The 17,210-nt window shown below is 47.6% G+C and overlaps 1 protein-coding gene and 1 non-coding gene across 3 annotated transcripts in view; both read right to left on the bottom strand.

The window, feature by feature from the left end:
- Nucleotides 1–17,210, bottom strand: part of ASIC2 (acid sensing ion channel subunit 2) — a 1,207,137-nt gene that overhangs the window by 229,457 nt on the left and 960,470 nt on the right. The window lies entirely within an intron of this gene.
- On the bottom strand, nt 885–957 carry TRNAG-UCC (transfer RNA glycine (anticodon UCC)). The gene has a single exon. It is a non-coding gene; the product is annotated as a tRNA-Gly (tRNA).

Raw genomic sequence — 17,210 nt, 5'->3', positions numbered from 1 at the left:
TTTTGGGGGGGATCATGTCATGAACCCTATCACACCTAAATGGCAAAGTCATCCTTGCTGTCAAATGATTCAGCCAAATCAGACTTACTTTCAACCCACAAAACCTGACATCATTTTTCAATTCACCCTTTAATATGCATCCCTGTGGCCACTTCCCAACGCTGAGAGGACAATGGGGAGGTTGATGGACAGTGGCGACCTGGCTGCCCCATCCCGACTTCTCACTGAGCCCTCCTTGCTCTGTCTCAGGTATCGCTCCTTCTGTAGCTGCATATTCCTGATTTGTCCCTTTGATGGCACCAAGAGAACTGTGCCACTCAGGACAGTGCCCCCTGCCCCAGAGGTGTGAGGCTTGCCTTTCTCTGTAAAGTGGGAGACTCTTCTCGGGGGTCACCAGAGGGGAGCAGAGAGGGCCACCAGCAGATTCCAGGCACCGTCCCTCCCACGTGGGGACTGTATGGAAGTTGAGGACCTGGAGGCTGATTCTTTTACCCCTTTCTGTAGCCTCTGCACCCCTCAGAAAGCTTCCTGCACCCACACCCACAGCCACAGCGATCTCGGTCCCTGGATTGAGGACAGCCAAAAGAGATGATCGTCAGTCCTAGCATTCGCGGATCCATGCCAGTGTCAGGGCTCCACTGAAACCCCCAACCCTCCAACCTCCACCCCTTGTACATCCAGGACAGTGCCCTGGGCAGAGAGAGGTGCTCACACCGCCGCCCCAGAGCTGAAGGGCAGCACAGCATGTCACCCCAAAATATGACTGAAGGAGTTCAGGACATGTCACTCCCAAATTCCCTGCTTTGGCACATTGATTTAAAAAATGCATTGTTATTTATTTATTTGGCTGCACTGGGTCTTAGTTGCAGCATGTGGGATCTTAGTTCCCTGACCAGGGATTGAACCTGGGCTCCCCGTGTTGGAAACACGGAGTCTTAGCCACTGGACCACCAGGAAAGGCCCTGGCATATGGATTATTTGGAGCTGTTGGCACTTGAAAAACAGCAAACACAGGAAAAGGCTTTCTTTGAACTCTCCTTATTTGTTTAAAAATAAATTCTCTGAAAGGAACTCAACTGTCATAAATCCCCTCCCTGGGGATGTCATCAACCGAGGGGAGACGTGAAGCTGACCCCATACCCAGACATGCTTCGCCGCAAACCACCATACCTCCTACCCATTCTTCTAAGGGCACATTCATCCTAACTTGAGATCGTTTACTCTCCCCTAAGAAGTCTACATCCCCCCTCTCTTTCCCATTAAGGTGGTAGTAAATATTTAATTTAAAGCTACCTCTGAGTTACTCATTGTCTCCTGGATATCTTTTATGATTAACGTGAGATATACATGTTAATAAACTTTGTTTTTCTCTTGTTCATCTGTCTTTTATGACAGGGGTCTCAGGTAAGAACTAGGAAAGACAGAGGGAAAATTACTCTTCCTCCCCTACAGAGATGTTCTACTCTAGAAACAGAAAACTCACATACTATGCCACGTTATTTTCTCCCGAGTTTGAAATCTACTATCTGACCCAATTCATACACACATGAGCTCTTTCCAGAATTTCAAAACTGTAACGACACTTTAGGTCACTGAATAAGAAATTACACACACACACACACACACACACACAGACACGCATTTTGATTTTATTTTTTTGTTAAAGTGGATCGTCAAAGGACACCCTCCGTGCACACACACACGCTCACAGATTTGGTTTCTGTACTCTTGGGTTTCCTTCAAGCGGGGCAGCCCTGCCAAGCCCTGGATATTGTATCGTAAAGACCAAAGTAGGTCATGGCCACAGGCTGGCGGTTCTCAGCATAAATCAGTTGCTTTGCAGGGAGATAAAACTTGTCCCCCACAAGGAGGCAGACACGTGGCACCCACACGGCTGCTCTGTCTCCTTCTGTGAGGCTGAAACGGAAACCAAGTTCCTGGGGAATGCATTTTATTACAACCACCAAAATGCCTGGAGCAATTTTTTTTTCTTTGAAGTTAGCAGCTTTTAAAAGGGAAGGTGAAGTTCGTAAAAACTGGGGATGTTCTACAAATACACCATCCATCTTTTATGAGGTTTTGGGAAGGTGGGGCGCCCTCCTGTAATTTACTAAAAATGGGGGTCTGAGAGGCCACCAGTTCTTACTAATAAGTTTCCCTTTGACTCAGGAAAGGCTGTGATAGGCTGTCCCGGCCAGCTCCCTGCAGTGTCCGGAGGGCACGCTGGTTTGTTGAGCTGGAGCAATTAGGCCTGTGATGGGAGGGGAGCAGTTTCAGAGTGTTTCAGAGTGAGTCTGGTCTGCCAGCCACAGACATTGGGGTCACCCATCTCAAAGAGACGCAGAAGAATCAGATTAGTCTGTGATGCTAGTCATACTCCTGCGTTCCCCACCCCCGTGGGATCAGGCTGAGGGTAGATACAGAGCTGTGACGTCATCCTTCCCTGCCCTTTCTGGCTTTCTTCATTCTCTTTCTCCTGAGGGCATGTGGCTCTGGTCCCTATACTGTGCTTGTCTTCCCAGCCTCTGTTTTTGGAAAGCGAGGTCACTGCTGGACCCAGCTCAAGTGAGAGTCACAGGACAAATAACCACAAATGCAGGCCGCCGAGGCTCACCGGCTCTGTCTCCATGTCTGGCAATGACTGTATACGTGGGTAAAACCAAGCGGGCCCGCTGCTCTCTGCCTTCTTCCTTTCCAGGGTCCTGCAGTCAGTCTTAACCCGAGGAAACCATAAGAGGTGTGACTCCCTGCCTCCCCGGCTGATGTGGGAGGGAATTCCCTGTTGCTGCGGAGTTTGAGAGTTGCGGGAGCAGAGGCGGGCAGCAATGACTCAAACATGGGATGGGAATTGGTCCCGTTCGGTTTTGAGAGTCTCTGCTCTATTTCTAAGTCAAATCATGTTTGGAATGAGTCAGGGCAGAAGTGCAGATTCTACATAGACATATGCGGTGATGGTAGGGGTGGCTTAGGCGCTTGGAAAGCTGATGAGTGATCCTAGTCCAGCTCCCTTAGGGACAGGGGTCACCTGCCCTTCTTGGACCTGGTTGGGAGGGGTCCTCTATGTAGCCCTTCTACTGAGCTCTGCTCGGGAAAGGAGCTGGCCCGCTGTGCACCCAGCCTTGGCCTCCACATAGCCAGTGGCCTCCACGTGGTCTGTCTGATCTCCCTAGTGAGAGATGGAGAAGAATCTTGCCTCAGGAAGGATCAGACCCAGAGTCTCATCCATACTTGATTGCGATGATGAGATACTGGAATTTCTTGAATTGACATGATTTAAATAAGATTTTGGATTTAGAGATGATGCTGGAATGGGTTAATACTTTGGGGATCAATGGGATAGGAGTGAATGTATTTTGCATGTGGGAAGGAGGTGAGCTTTGGGAGAAGGAGGCCAGAAGGTAGACTGTAGTGGGTTGGATGCTGCTGCTGCTGCTAAGTCGATTCAGTCGTGTCCAACTCTGTGCGACCCCATAGATGGCAGCCTACCAGGCTCCTCCGCCCATGGGATTTTCCAGGCAAGAGTACTGGAGTGGGGTGCCATTGCCTTCTCCAAGTGGATTGGATAGTGTCCCTTTAAAATTTGTTTCCACCTGGAACCTTAGAATGTAACCTTATGTGGCAATAAGGTCTTTGCAGAAGTAATTAGTTAAGGATTTTGAGATGAGATTAGCCAGGATTTAAAGTGAGCCCTAAAGCCAATGGATTGGTGTCTTTATCAGAGAAAAGAGAGGAAGACTTACTTGGAGAAGGAAATGGCAACCCTCTCCAGTATTCTTGCCTGGAGAATCCCAGGGACAGAGGCGCCTGGTGGGCTGCCATCTATGGGATTACACAGAGTTGGACACGACTGAAGAGACTTAGCAAAGCCACTGGACTGGTGTCTTTATCAGAGAAAAGAGAGGAAGACTTACTTGAAGGTGGAGAGACACAGAGATAAGAAGGCCACGTGAAGACGGAGACAGAGGCAGGAATTACTCTGCCTTGTACAAGCCAAGGAACACACAGAGCCACCAGAAGCTGCAAGAGGCAAGAAAGTGGGCTTTCCTAGAGCTTCACAGGGATTGTGATCCTGCCAACACCTTGACTTTGGACTTCTGGCACCAAATGTGAAAGAATACATTTCTGTCATTTTAAACCACATGGTTTAGACGATTTGTTATCACATCCCTAGGGAATGAACAGAGTGTGGTTCAGGGACATGAGAAATCACGCTAAAGAGGGTGCTACCTAGAGGCCTGTCATCTGGGCCAGCAGCAGAGCACTGTCAGAGCCATCGTCATGAAGGTGATTGGTGGCATCCCCCCAGTGAGGCCAGGTGGTGGCTGGTGAGGTGTGTTAGGGGAAGCCAAGCCCCAGCCAGGGCTGGGCCTGGGGAGGGCCTTCAGCTGGGGCCATAGCAGGGTTGGGTGTGGGGAGACCCACAGGACTGGCCTCTTGAATTAGTTTAGACTTGATGACATTGCCACTTAATAGATGCTGGTGTTTTGTTTCTGTTGAAAGTTTGGGTTCTCCACCTGATTCTACTGCGACTGTAGCCCAAAGGCACTTGCTGGAGAGTTTGGTGGTGAAGAATCCTGCTGCTATAATTGAAGGAGAAACCTGGATGCCGCCTGCCTCTCCTGGGAGATGCTTCCTGACATTGGCAGGTTTTTGGACTCGAGGCTGCTCCTTTGACTTACTCATCCCGAGAGAGGGGAGAAGGCACTGGGGACCCTGCCAGGAGCCAGGCAGCGTGGCCCAAGGTGATGCTAAGGCTTTGGCTGCAGGGAGCTGCCTCCTCCTCGGCCTCCTTGCTTCCCCTGTGGTCTCCCTCCAGGCTCTTCTTGACAACAGAGCCATCAAATTTAATCCACAACCGCTCTGCTCAAACTTGACTCTTTTCCTCATTTCACACCTAGCAAAGCTGCATGCATTCTGTGGCCTGACTGCCTTCTCCCTGAGATCTGACTCCTTTCCGTCCCTCTTGCCTCCCTGCCGTTATTAAACAGAGGAGGCTCATTCCTGCCACAGGGCCTTGGCATGTGCTGTTTCCTCTGTGAGGAGTATTCTTCCCCTAGATATCCACCAAGAACCCTGATCTTCCCTTTTCAAGTCCTTGCTCAAATGTGAGGCCTTTCCTGAACACCCTATTTAGAATTATAACGCCCTGCTCCACACTGACCCCACAACAGCGTCTCTGTTATTAGCTCTGTTTTGTTTTTTCTCCATATCACTGATTCCACCCAGTATTCCATGTGGGTCACATATATATTTGTGTCTCTTATATCCACAATAGCTTGAGTCAAATTTCTGCAGGGCAGGCTTTTTTGTCTGTTTTGCTTATTGCTGTTCAATCTAGGGCCTAGAACACTCTCTGGTTTGTAGTAAGTGTTCAGTAAATATTTGTCAGATGATGAATGGATGATCGTAAGATAGTACAAGGTAATTGCGACTGCCATGGCACATAGCAGGTGGTCCATGAATATTACTTTCCTCCCCTCCAAAACACCCAATGATTATACATTTAAAGAAGAGCCTGCCAGGACTTCCCTGGTGGTCCAGTGGCTAAGACACCTCGCTCCCAATGCAGAGTTCGATCCTTGGTCAGGGAACTAGATACCATGTGCTACAATGGAAAGATCTCGCATGCCTCAACTAGGACCTGGCAAAACTCCATAAATAAATATAAAACAAGAGTTTGCTGACACTTGGGGACACAACTGCAGGGACATTTGCAAGCCGTCATAGATGTGAGTACTGAGCAGTCTTTGGTGTTCTCCTACGATCAGCAGTGTGTGCTTTCTCTGTAAGCTCTCTTCTCCCCAGCCCCTAAGTGCAGGCATGTGCTCGTTCTTAAGTGTCCCTTCCTCCAGGAAGCCCACCCTGACTTCCAGACGAAGTCAAGTCTCCCTCATCGGTGTTCCCCCGAGACAACACTTCCCACTCTGTCCCATACCTGCCTGTTAATTTGCCTGCTTATCCGACCAGTCTGTAAGATAAGCACCGGGTCTGGACCTGGCACATAGTAGGTACACAGTAAAGGCTCGTTGGATGAGTTTATGACACAGGCCCCCCAAAATTTTCCAAATGAGCACGTCTTTCCTGAGATAGTTGGTCTGGATCCTTCAAGCCTACGGGCGTTGGTTCCATCCCCACCCTGACTTGCAGCCTGCAAAATGAGAGAAGCCCCAGATTGTCTTGCTGTTGTTCAGTCGCTCAGTTGTGTCTGACTCTTTGCGACCCCATGGATTGCAGCACACCAGGCTTCCCTGTCCTGCACCATCTCCTGGAGCTTGCTCAAACTCATGTCCACTGAGTCTTGGAGGAGCACAGACGGTGCTCCAAAAAAGTTCAGTCTCCCCTACATCCTTCCCAAGATAGGGGTCTCAGGCCCAAGCGGCTTCATATATGAAGCTTAGGCCCCTGTTGACCTCACTCTGGACCCCAGCTCATAGTCAAAGATTTCTTTCAGGCCGGCCATCCCTGGCGCTCCTCTTCTAGGTCCAGGTCACTTGAGTGACCACCATTTGTTGAAGATGGAAAGTGAAAAGCTTTTTGCAGCTAGGGAGACAGGAAATGCTGGGCACTAGGCAATTGGTCAGGAAGCAAATATCAGCCTCATCTCCTGGGGGCCTACCTAGAGCTCAGGCCTGGAGTTCTTTGTTGAAAGGACAGTTTCCATTTCACTAGATTCCTCACCTGATCTGCTTGAGGGGCTACAGGAAGCCACCAGGGGTTGTCACACCCCAGGCAGTGAGACAGGAAGGATCTGAAACACCAGAAAAAGTGGGATGGGTCTCCCACCTCCCCTTCCTGGAGGGTCCTTGCCCTGCTGGTGTTTCTTGCTCCTCTGCCTTCAGGCAGCCTCCTTCCATAAATCCAGATGCTCTAGAGCCATGCTCTTTATCTTCTTTATGGCCAGCCCTCTCAAGACAAACACACACACACACACACACACACACACAGCATTGAAAACAGAATTCTGGCATACCAGAATCTGGGCTGTGTACCTCTTCAGCTGACTTGACCATTTATGAAGTCCCTCCTCTATACCTAGTAATAAGCCACCTGATCATTTCATTTATCACCCAGACCAACTCTGTGACAGAGAAATCATAGATCTTCTTTTATAGACCAGGAGACTGAAGCTCAGGTAGCCCAAGAGAGTGGTTCAAGATCATCCGGCTTGTAAAGTGGCTGAACTGTATTTAAATACACCCCTCTCACCCCAACCCTTCCATACTTAAGCCACCACTATTTCTCTGTAGCATGACCTGTTTTATGCATGGCAAAAGTTAGCTGGGCATGAGCCCTCAATTAATAAGACTTTAAGGATGTTGGGTCTTTGACAGGCAGGAAATAAACACAAACAAACCGCCTTCTCCCTCGTCAAGGGGATGTTTCTTCTCCTCTGCTGTTGTCTTCACACACCAAAAGCTTCATTCCTGCAATATTCAGCTTTTCTCCTGGGTCCCATCTGGGGCACCCTCTCCTCACTACACAGGGAGGCCCGTCCAGAGCTTGCTGCCTGGTTGTGGGAGAGTCTACATAATTCTAGCATTCAGCGTTTGTTCAGGAAGTCATCTTCCTGAAGATATAAACCGTCCCTCATCTAGACCATATTGGTCACAAAGGTGACATTTTTGGCCTCTATCTTATTTACTCTTTTCCTCTTATTTTCAAACGGCTTTGAACCCGGGCAGGAAAGAGGCCTGTATTGATTGGACATTCTGGAAGACCCTGGTGATCCTCTGAATGAATTCCATGAGATTGAATCTAGGACCCCTGCTCTGTGAAGCCGCCATGCACATAGATTGTGCCCATGCCACAGAGCACGCTCCCTACTCTTCTTGTAACTGGGAAGGGTTGGTGTTGAATTCACACTGGATCTGCTCTGTGACTTTAATCCTTATCTTGCCATGTGCTATGTGCCGTGCTAAGTGGCTTCAGTCGTGTCCGACTCTGCAACCCTATGGACCATAGCCTGCCAGGCTCCTTGTCTGTGGGATTCTCCAGGCAAGAATACTGGGGTGGATTGCCATGCCCTCCTCCAGGGGATCCTCCTGAGCCATGGATTGAACTTGTGGCTCTTGGCAGGCAAGTTTTTAACCGTGAGCATCACCTGGGAAGCCCTTTGTTAATTTAGGCATACATAATGGCCTGCCCCAGGGAGATAACCTGACCCCGCCCATCTGTGAAGGACTGTGACTTTCTTAAAGTCTTTGTTGGCAAATGGCCAGAGCTTTCTAGGTGGCGCTAGTGTTAAAGAACCTGCCTGCCAATGCAGGAGACGAAAGAGACCCGAGTCCGATCACTGTGTCAGGAAGATGCTCAGGAGGAGGCCATGGCAACCCACTCCAGTATTCTTGAGTAGAGAATCCCCCGGACAGAGGACCTTGGTGGGCTACAGGCCATGGGGTTGTAAAGGGTGGGACACAACTGAAGCGACTTAGCCTGCACGTGGTAACTGGTACGGTGCCCCTTCTCTGCTGCTTATGCTGCTCAGCAGCGAGGCCCAGAAATATACATTTGGGGAGGCCAGAATCTCAGACAGACACGGCATCTTTGTTTGTGGACATGACAGGAGATGTTCCATTTCACACCACCCATGGAATGACTGTCGGGAAGTGAAACTAACACATCCCCCTGCCTGAGGCTTGCCATTCTGGGGGACATCTGCAAGGACTGAATAGTCTTTTTTTCTTTGTTTTCTCACCCCACCCCATCTCTGATCCATAAAAGAACCTGGCAACCCGGCCCCAACAAGATGACTATTTCGAGGCACTAGCCTGTCATGCTCTGAGTCAGCCGGCTCCCTAACAAAGTCCCTTCCTCGTCCCAACATCTCGTCTTGGATTTACTGACCTATCTTTTGGCGAGCAGAGCGAGTTTGGACTGGGTAACAATCTGGGCTTCGCAACCAAGCTGGGGACGCCCAGCTGAGCCACAAGACACGTCTGGCAAATCTCAGACAACACAGGAGACCGTGCTCACTATGCCATCAGAAAACCATGGGGCGATCCATTAAATCAATATCCTAGTTCAGCGGTCCCCAACCTTTTTGGCACCAGGGACTGGTTTTGTGAAAATGATTTTTCCACAGACTGGGTGGAGAAGGATGGTTTGGGGATGATTCTCATAAGGATCCTGCAACCTGGATCCCTCACAGGCGTGGTTCATGGTATGGTTCGTGCTCCTGTGAGAATCTGATGCCACCGCTGATCTGACAGGAGGTGGAGCTCAGGCAGTCCTGTGAGCTATGCAGAGTGGCTGTAAATGCAGATGAAGCTTCGCTCGCTCAACCGCTGCTCACCTCTTGCTATATAGCCCAGTTCCTAATAACCTCCCAGGACACGGCCCGGGGGTTGGGGACCCCTGCCCCAGTTGATAGGTGCCATTTAGAAATGAAAAACCCAAGTTCAAAATATTGAAATGCAATAATAAATACTCTCCATTATAACTCAGAACCTATACAAAAGGAAATTTACTCTTTCTTCAAGGAATCAGAAAGGCTTTCGCGATCTTTTAGGAACTTAGAGAAATCACAGCTGCCTGTATTGCAGAGCCGGGCTCTGCACCCAGTTCTTTCCCAGTTAATCTTTGGTGCAACCCTGCTCAGGGGGTTTTATTATCCCCATTTTGCAGATAAAGAAAATGAGGCTCAGAGGACCTCAATAACTTCTCAGGACAGACTGAAATTGGATTTAAAGCCAGCCTGTGTGGTTCCAACGCCAAGTCCATCCCAGCATATCACGCTGCCTCTCTATAAACAGGAGAGCATTAAATCCTTGACATTCACGAGAGTAATCCTGAGACCTCTGGGAGCTCCTGATTTACAAATTCCACTTTAGCATGTAATCGTCTCCATAAAACATCTATTTTCTAGCTAAGACCTATCTTTTCTCAGTCTTACTCCATTGTCAGAGGCGGCCGTTAAGACTTGCTTTGAGATAAGGGTTGCTGTGCAAGGAGGGTGAGCAGAGATCAGGGAGGCCAGGTCAGGAAGGGAACGCAGGACTGTCTGCTGGGGTCCTCCACCAGCCACACGCCAGCCCTGTTTCCTGGAGCACCGGGCAGATAGCTTAAGAACAAGATGTGTCTGCTACAGTGGTTAGATGGCCCTGTCCCACTGCTGAATACACACATGTACCCACCCCGCCCGACCTTCCACAATCACACACTGCAGCCTTCTGGACAGAGATACTAAGCTGGGCGGATCCCAGGAGACAGCAGGGGACTGGTGTTTCCTGAAGCTGGGTGTAAACTGAGATTTTAAATTGTACATTGACGGACATTCTGTTTTCGAAATAACTGTGCATTTCATAATGACTATTTGAATAAGTGTAACTAATACAGCAAACCCTGATTTCATAGATAATAGAGCTGATTTTCCATCCATAGTCATGATATGGTTTCCTCTGAAAAATATACTGAAGTAAAAAAATAAGACAGCTCAAAGGAAAATATAAAGGAAACCATAAAGAAGGCTGAGCGCTGAAGAATTTATGCTTTCGAACTGTGGTGCTGGAGAAGACTCTTGAGAGTCCCTGGGACAGCAAGGAGATCAAACTAGTCAATCCTAAAGGAAATCAACCCTGAATATTCATTGGAAGGACTGATGCTGAAGCTCCAATACTTTAGCCACCTGATGCGAAGAACTGACTCATTGGAAAAGACCCTGATGCTGGGAAAGATTGAAGGTAGGAGGAGAAGGGGACAACAGAGGATGAGATGGTTGGATGGCCTCACTTACTCCGGGGACATGAGTTTGAGAAAACTCAGGGAGACAGTGAAGGACAGGGAAGCCTGGCGTGCTACAGTCCATGGGGTCGCAAAGAGTAGGACACAACGAGTGAATAACAACAACAAAGGAAAATCTTTAGTAAATGGTGGGTGCCATGGTATCTGGTGATGGCCAAAGGGTAGTTTGTGGGTGAATGAAGTTAGAGATATCCTGGCTGGGACATTACTATGTGGGCAGGAGGTTGAGAAGATATGGCTGGAAAAGAGGCCTGCAGCCCCCTCCTGAATGGATGTGGACCTTCAGAGATGGGAAGGCCTGCATTCTGGTTGGTAGACAGAAGGGGGAAAAAAAAACAAACCAAACCCCAGTCTTCTTCACCATTAGCAATTACATGGTGTGGAACAGACTGTGTGTAACATTAGAGAAATTCAAAGTAGAGGAAAGATCCCTTCGGGAAGAATGAAACAAATCTTCTTTGAAAAGGTGATTATAGAAAACAGGACCCACTCCTGAGATAATCAAACCCTCTCCTAGGGCTTTTTTTTTTAACTTTTTAATGAAAAATTTCAAACATAAGCGAAAGTAAAGAGACTAGTGAGTAGTACAAAAAAATCCCATCTACCTTTTCCCAATTTCTTCTTGATCATTTTTAAAAATAATTTTATTTATTTACTTATTTTTGGCCGTAGTGGGTCTTCGTTGCTGCTTGAGCTTTTCTCAAGTTGCGGTGAGTGGGCTCTACTCTCTAGCTGGGGCGCGTGGGCTTCTCACTGTGGTGACTTACCTTGTGGAGCATGGCCTCTAGGGAGAGTGGGCTTCAGTAGTGGCGGCTCTCGGGCTCTGGAGCTCAGGCTCAGTAGCTGTGGAGCACAGGCTTAGTTGCTCCGCAGCATGTGGGATCTTGCTGGATCAGGGATCGAATCCATGTCTCCTGCATTGGCAGGTGGATTCTTTACCACCGAACGACCAGCGAAGCCCCTTCCTGATCATTTTTAACCAGCTAAAGGAAGGCCCAACTAACTGAGAGTTGGGAGAATTGCGTTCTAGTCATGGCTCTGCCACAAATTAGCTGTGTGACCTTGGACAAGACATTTAACCTCTCTGAGGCTCTGTTTTCTCTTCTAGAACACGAGGGAGATGAGCTAGATCTCCCCGGAGCTTCCTATCACCCCAACCCACTTCTATAACATCATAAAATAGCAATAAAAATGCAGAGTGCTAGGCTAACTGTGGTGCTGAGCCAATTAAACTGGCCAGATCTTTCCGTCCTCTGGCACGTGTGGTCAGTTGCTAAGTCATGTTGGGATCTTGTGGAACCCCATGGACTGTAGCCCACCAGGCTCCTCTGTCCGTGGGATTTCCCAGGCAAGAATACTGGAGTGGGGTTGCCATTTCCTTCTCCAGGGGATCTTCCTGACCCAGGGGTGGAACCCAAGTCTCCTGCACTGGCAGGCAGATTCTTTATCACCAAGCCATCACTGAGGATCCTCTCCTATCCTTGCGCTCTTTGTATAACCTTTCCCATGGGAAAAGTTTAAAATGTGGGGACATGCTAAGTGACCCTGTTAGGACAGACACTCAGCACGTCAAATATGCTAAAATATGTATATTCTCATCTGAAATGAAGGAATTAGCAGGGGAAAAAATCATTTTATGAAGTGTTATGGAATAATAGAGTTTTGTATTGGCCGTATTTGGGGACACGTCTGTGTTTATCTCTAATCCACACTGGAAAGTAAGGTAGGTGACTATCCTTGGATCTGGGAAAACCATGTGGACCACCAGACTGGAAAATGAGGTCCCCAGGAAGCCTGTGAAATCCTGATTAACACAAATGGTTGGCCTTTGTTGGTCCAATGAATCAGATCAGTGTTGACATGAGCAAACACGTATCTGACGTTGAGCACAGTGCCTGACATAATAGGTATTAAACATCAATTTTATGATTTCTATTTTCCATGCAGATACTGAACTAAAGGGTTTAAGCAGACACATATAAAGCTCACACACACTCAGCTTTGGTAACAAAAGAGCAAACAAAGGCCTAATAACCTACTTTGCAGGGATAATCTTATGTATCTGAACAGCACCCAGGGAGGAAATCAGCGGCTTTTTATCCCAAAGAGTGCTTGTGGTCCTGACCACACCTCCCCACCCCGTGAGCTCTCAGAATGGCCTTGAACACCGGCTGCTATCCTCGCCACACACAGCCTTCAGCATTGATGACAACGAGGGCCCTAGCACTGGCTCTGCCTTCTCACTGGTTCGGCATCTCTGCTCAGGTGAGAATTCTGCAGAGAAAATGAGGTGGTACAGGCTGCTAGCCAGAGGGAGCCGAAGAGAACAAGACAGGGTTGGAAGCTCCGAATTTCAGTCTTGGTTCTATTATCGTGTAATTAGGGACAAGACCTTCTTCATGGCGCTCTTGGCTTCACGTGTATAACAAACAGTTAAACTGTGTCTTAGGGTGTTTTTAGCAGGAACATAGTCTATTCTATGATGATTATAATAATAATAATTATATGAATACAGATAATAATGATGACAATGTATAATAATAATCACATGCAATGCATAGAATCTGAGTCAGACCCCGATTTCTGAGACTGCTATTTACCCCTTAAATAGGGGCTTCCCTGGTGGCTCAGGCGGTAAAGAATCTGCCTGCAATGCAGGAGATGTGGGTTCGATCCCTGGGTCAGGAAGATCCCCTGGAGAAGGAAATGGCAACCCACTCAGGATCTTGCCTAAGAAATCCCATGGACAGAGGAGCCTGGCAAGCTACAGTTCATGGGGTCGCAAAGAGTCAGACACGACTGAGCGACTAACACACACACTCCTTAAATGCATTTTCACAGGGTTAGATGCTGGGGCACGTGGTTCCTGGCTTTGAGAAGCTCATCGGCTACAGGAAGAGACATAAAAAAGATCAATTAAAGTGCAGCAAGAGCTATTACGGAGATAAGAACAGGTGCTTGGGGAGTCCAGAGGCGTCTGCAATGATCCTAGAGGGGCTGGGATTCTGGCTCATCTCTGGGTTAAACATCTGTTCTCCCACACGGAGTCAATATGGAAATCTTCATTCATTCAACAGCTGTTTGTGAAACGTCCATGAAGTCCCAGGCACTGTGCCGGCCTCCCTGCAAGCCCTCTTGGAGTTACTGACTATGGGGAAGCAGGCATCATGCAACTAAAGGCACAAGAATGTGGTTTATGGGGACTCCCCTGGTGGTCCAGTGGTTAAGAATCCGCCTTCCAATGCGTGGGACGCAGGTTCAGTCCCTGGGTGAGGAACTAGGATCCACAAGCTGTGGGGCAACTAAGCCCATGCGTCTCAACTACTGAGCCTGTGTGCTGCAATAAGAGAAGCCCTTGCACCCCAAGTAGAGAAAGCCTGTATGCCACAACAAAAACCTAGGGCAGCCAAAACAATAAAAAAGAAAGAAAGAAATAAAAAGACTGTGGGTTATGAATTGTGTGCAGATCTATGAAGGAAGCTCAGAAATGATACAGGAGAACACAAAGACTTAGAGATCTGGGGAGGCTTCCTGGAGGAGATGGCTATTGAGCTGGGAGCCAAAGAGTGAGAAGGGGAAAAGCATTAGATGCAATTAGGGTAAAGATGCAAAGAGCCCGGTGAGCTCCAGAATCCAGGAGGCCCAGTGTTCAGAGGGAGAGGGCTTGTGATGAGAATGAGGTCAAAAGGTAAGACTGGTATCCCATAATGAGTCCAGGAGAAGGCACCGATCCGATTCACCTTTTTTAAGAAGCACTCTAGATCCCAGTAGAGAATGGGATGGAGGAGGATCCTGTGAATGGGGGAAGGCTGGTTTAGAGACTCTTTCCATCCTGGGGAGAAATGATAGTGGCAGTCAAGATGGAGAGAAGGAAGTGGACTCTGGAAATGAGTTGAACGTGGACTTGGCCAACTTAGCTGATGAATAAAAGATGCGGGCGAAGGGATAAAGAACAGCTCCCAGGTCCTGGCTTAACGCATGGGGTGAAGGCAGGTACTGGGTACCCAGAGAGTACAGACAGGGAGAGGAAACAGAACACTTCTGAGCTCACCAGCTGATGTATAAAGAATACCTCCCATAGAGTAGTCACTCAGTAAGTGCTGGTCCTTTCAAGGCAGAGGGGCAAGTTTACTAAAATCCAGGCAGGTCTGGCAGCCAGATTGACAGGCAGATTTAGAGCGAAGAACAGCTGGGCAAACAGCAGGAGCTGGGCCAGGGAGCCTTGCAAGGCAGCGGCAGGCTCACACCTGCAGCCCTCCACACCTGGGCTCAGGTGAAGTCAGCCGAGAGATTGGTAAAAACGATGGCCATAAAGAGCATGTGTATATTGCTTTCCTGTTTACAAAGCACCTGTGCCAGACACTATCCCATTTGATTCCTGCAACAACATGGAAGCAGAGCCCAAACCCCAATTCTAGAATCAGGGAAGCTTAGGCTTAGAGCTTGAGGGACTTGTTCAAGCTGACATGGTCCATATTGGGTAGCACCCAACTATTCTGGTTCCCATTGTGGGCTCCCCAGCACAGCCAGTTTATACACCAGTCACCACCGATGCAGTCCCAGGGACCTTAGAGGTTTGCAAGAGCCTACAAAAAATAATACTGGGGCCTGGAAAAATGGATGGGCTCCAAAATACAAACAGGGTAGAAATGAAACGAATGAATGTTTATTTAAGTGTCTACAAAATGCAATGTCAAGTCAACTTCATTAACTGTTCCATAGAGCGTGTATTAAAATTTCATTATGTTGGGAAATAAGGTGTAGGCTAGATTCTCCTCATTCTGCAAGAATTCCGTGCAGATATAGAGAACAAGCTGGTGGTTGCCTGTAGGGAAAAAGAAGGGGGAGCGGCAAGATAGAGATAGTAGATTAAGAGATACCAAGGACTGTGTATAAAATAAATGTGTGTATAAAACAAATAAGCAACAAGAATATATTGTACAGCACAGGGAAATAGAGTCATTATTTTGTAATAACTTTAAATGGAATATAACCTATAAAAATACCAGATCACTACGTTGCACACCTGAAACTAATATAATATTGTCTATCAACTGTATTTCAATAAAAAAAGAACTCCAAAGTACACAAGATGGTTGTTAAGTAATCATAGCCAGTAGTGAGTGAGATGAACAACTTGTAGTCAAATAACCACAAAGGCAGAACTTCAATAATCCTTCCAAACTCTATTACTGCAAAAGATTATGTTTCCTGTGGGATAAGGGGTTTGTGTTAGTGTGTTTGATGAAACATGGGGTGAGGTGCCAAACAGAAAGGTCTAGAGCAGGACAAAATAATGCCTTTTGCAGCAGCAGGGATGAGCCAAGAGATGAACACTAAGTGAAGCAAGTCAGAATAAAACCAATACCATCTGACATCACTTACATATGGAATCTAAAACACGGCACCAAGGAATCTACTTATGAAACAGAAACAGGCTCCCAGATGTAGAGATCAGACTTGTGGTTGTCATGAGAGGGGTGGAGTGGGAGTTTGGGATTAGCAGGTGAAAGCTATTACATTTAGAATGAATAAACAAGGTCGTACGGGGAACACTATCTAATCTCCCAGGATAAACTGTAATGGAACAGAATATTTAAAAAGAACACATATATGTGTAAAACTGAGTCACTTTGCTATACAGCGGAGATTGGCACAACATGGTAAATCAACTATACTTCGATTAATAAAAAAAAGACAGACCCAGAGTCTATGAGACCGTAGGTATCCAGCTGTCAAGCCTCCTTGGATCTCTAAGTGTATTTAGTTTCTGCGAACCCAGAAATACACCTGAAATGGTCCCTCAGGTTTTGAACCCACCAGAACATTTTGGAGGGAGTGTTTCTAGGAAGCAGAGATAAGCGAGAACAGAGTGGCTTCCAAAAGACCAAGGTGGGAGGGGCCACTTGTGTCCCCTAGGAATCAGGAGATCAGTAGGGGGGTGACTCAACAGGAGGAGCTTTGTTGGAGCCCCCTGGGGCAGAAGGAGTGAGTCTACTATAAGCCAAGAGTAGGTTCCCACGGGAAGGTTTAAGGAAAGGAGGGGTGAGTCTTACCTAAGAACAAAGGCAGATACATTTCATAGATCACACATGCACCTGTTCATTCAGCAAATATTTTCTGAGCATCTCTTCCGTGCCAGCCTCTGCTTTAGGCGCTTGGAATATATCAGTGTGCCAAAGCGACAAACGTCCCTGTGCCCCAGGGAACTTGTATTCTAGGTACAGTCACATGGTGTTGGGGAGACAGGCAGGAAACAATAAACATAATAAATGAGAAAATGATATTAGAAGGTTGTAGAAAACTATGGATAAAATGAAAATCAGAGACAGGTGAGGAGAACTGGGCATGCCACGGAAAGAAGGGGTACAGACTGTGGCTTAAATAGGGTGATTATGGTTGAGCTCACTGAGAAAGTGAGATCTGATTTAATTCTCAGCTGCTTCTTTTTTTAAAGTGCACAATTCAGT

The sequence above is a fragment of the Bos javanicus genome, chromosome 19 (assembly GCF_032452875.1).
Source record: "Bos javanicus breed banteng chromosome 19, ARS-OSU_banteng_1.0, whole genome shotgun sequence".
NCBI lineage: Eukaryota > Metazoa > Chordata > Mammalia > Artiodactyla > Bovidae > Bos > Bos javanicus.
This window is presented reverse-complemented; position numbering and strand designations above follow the sequence as displayed.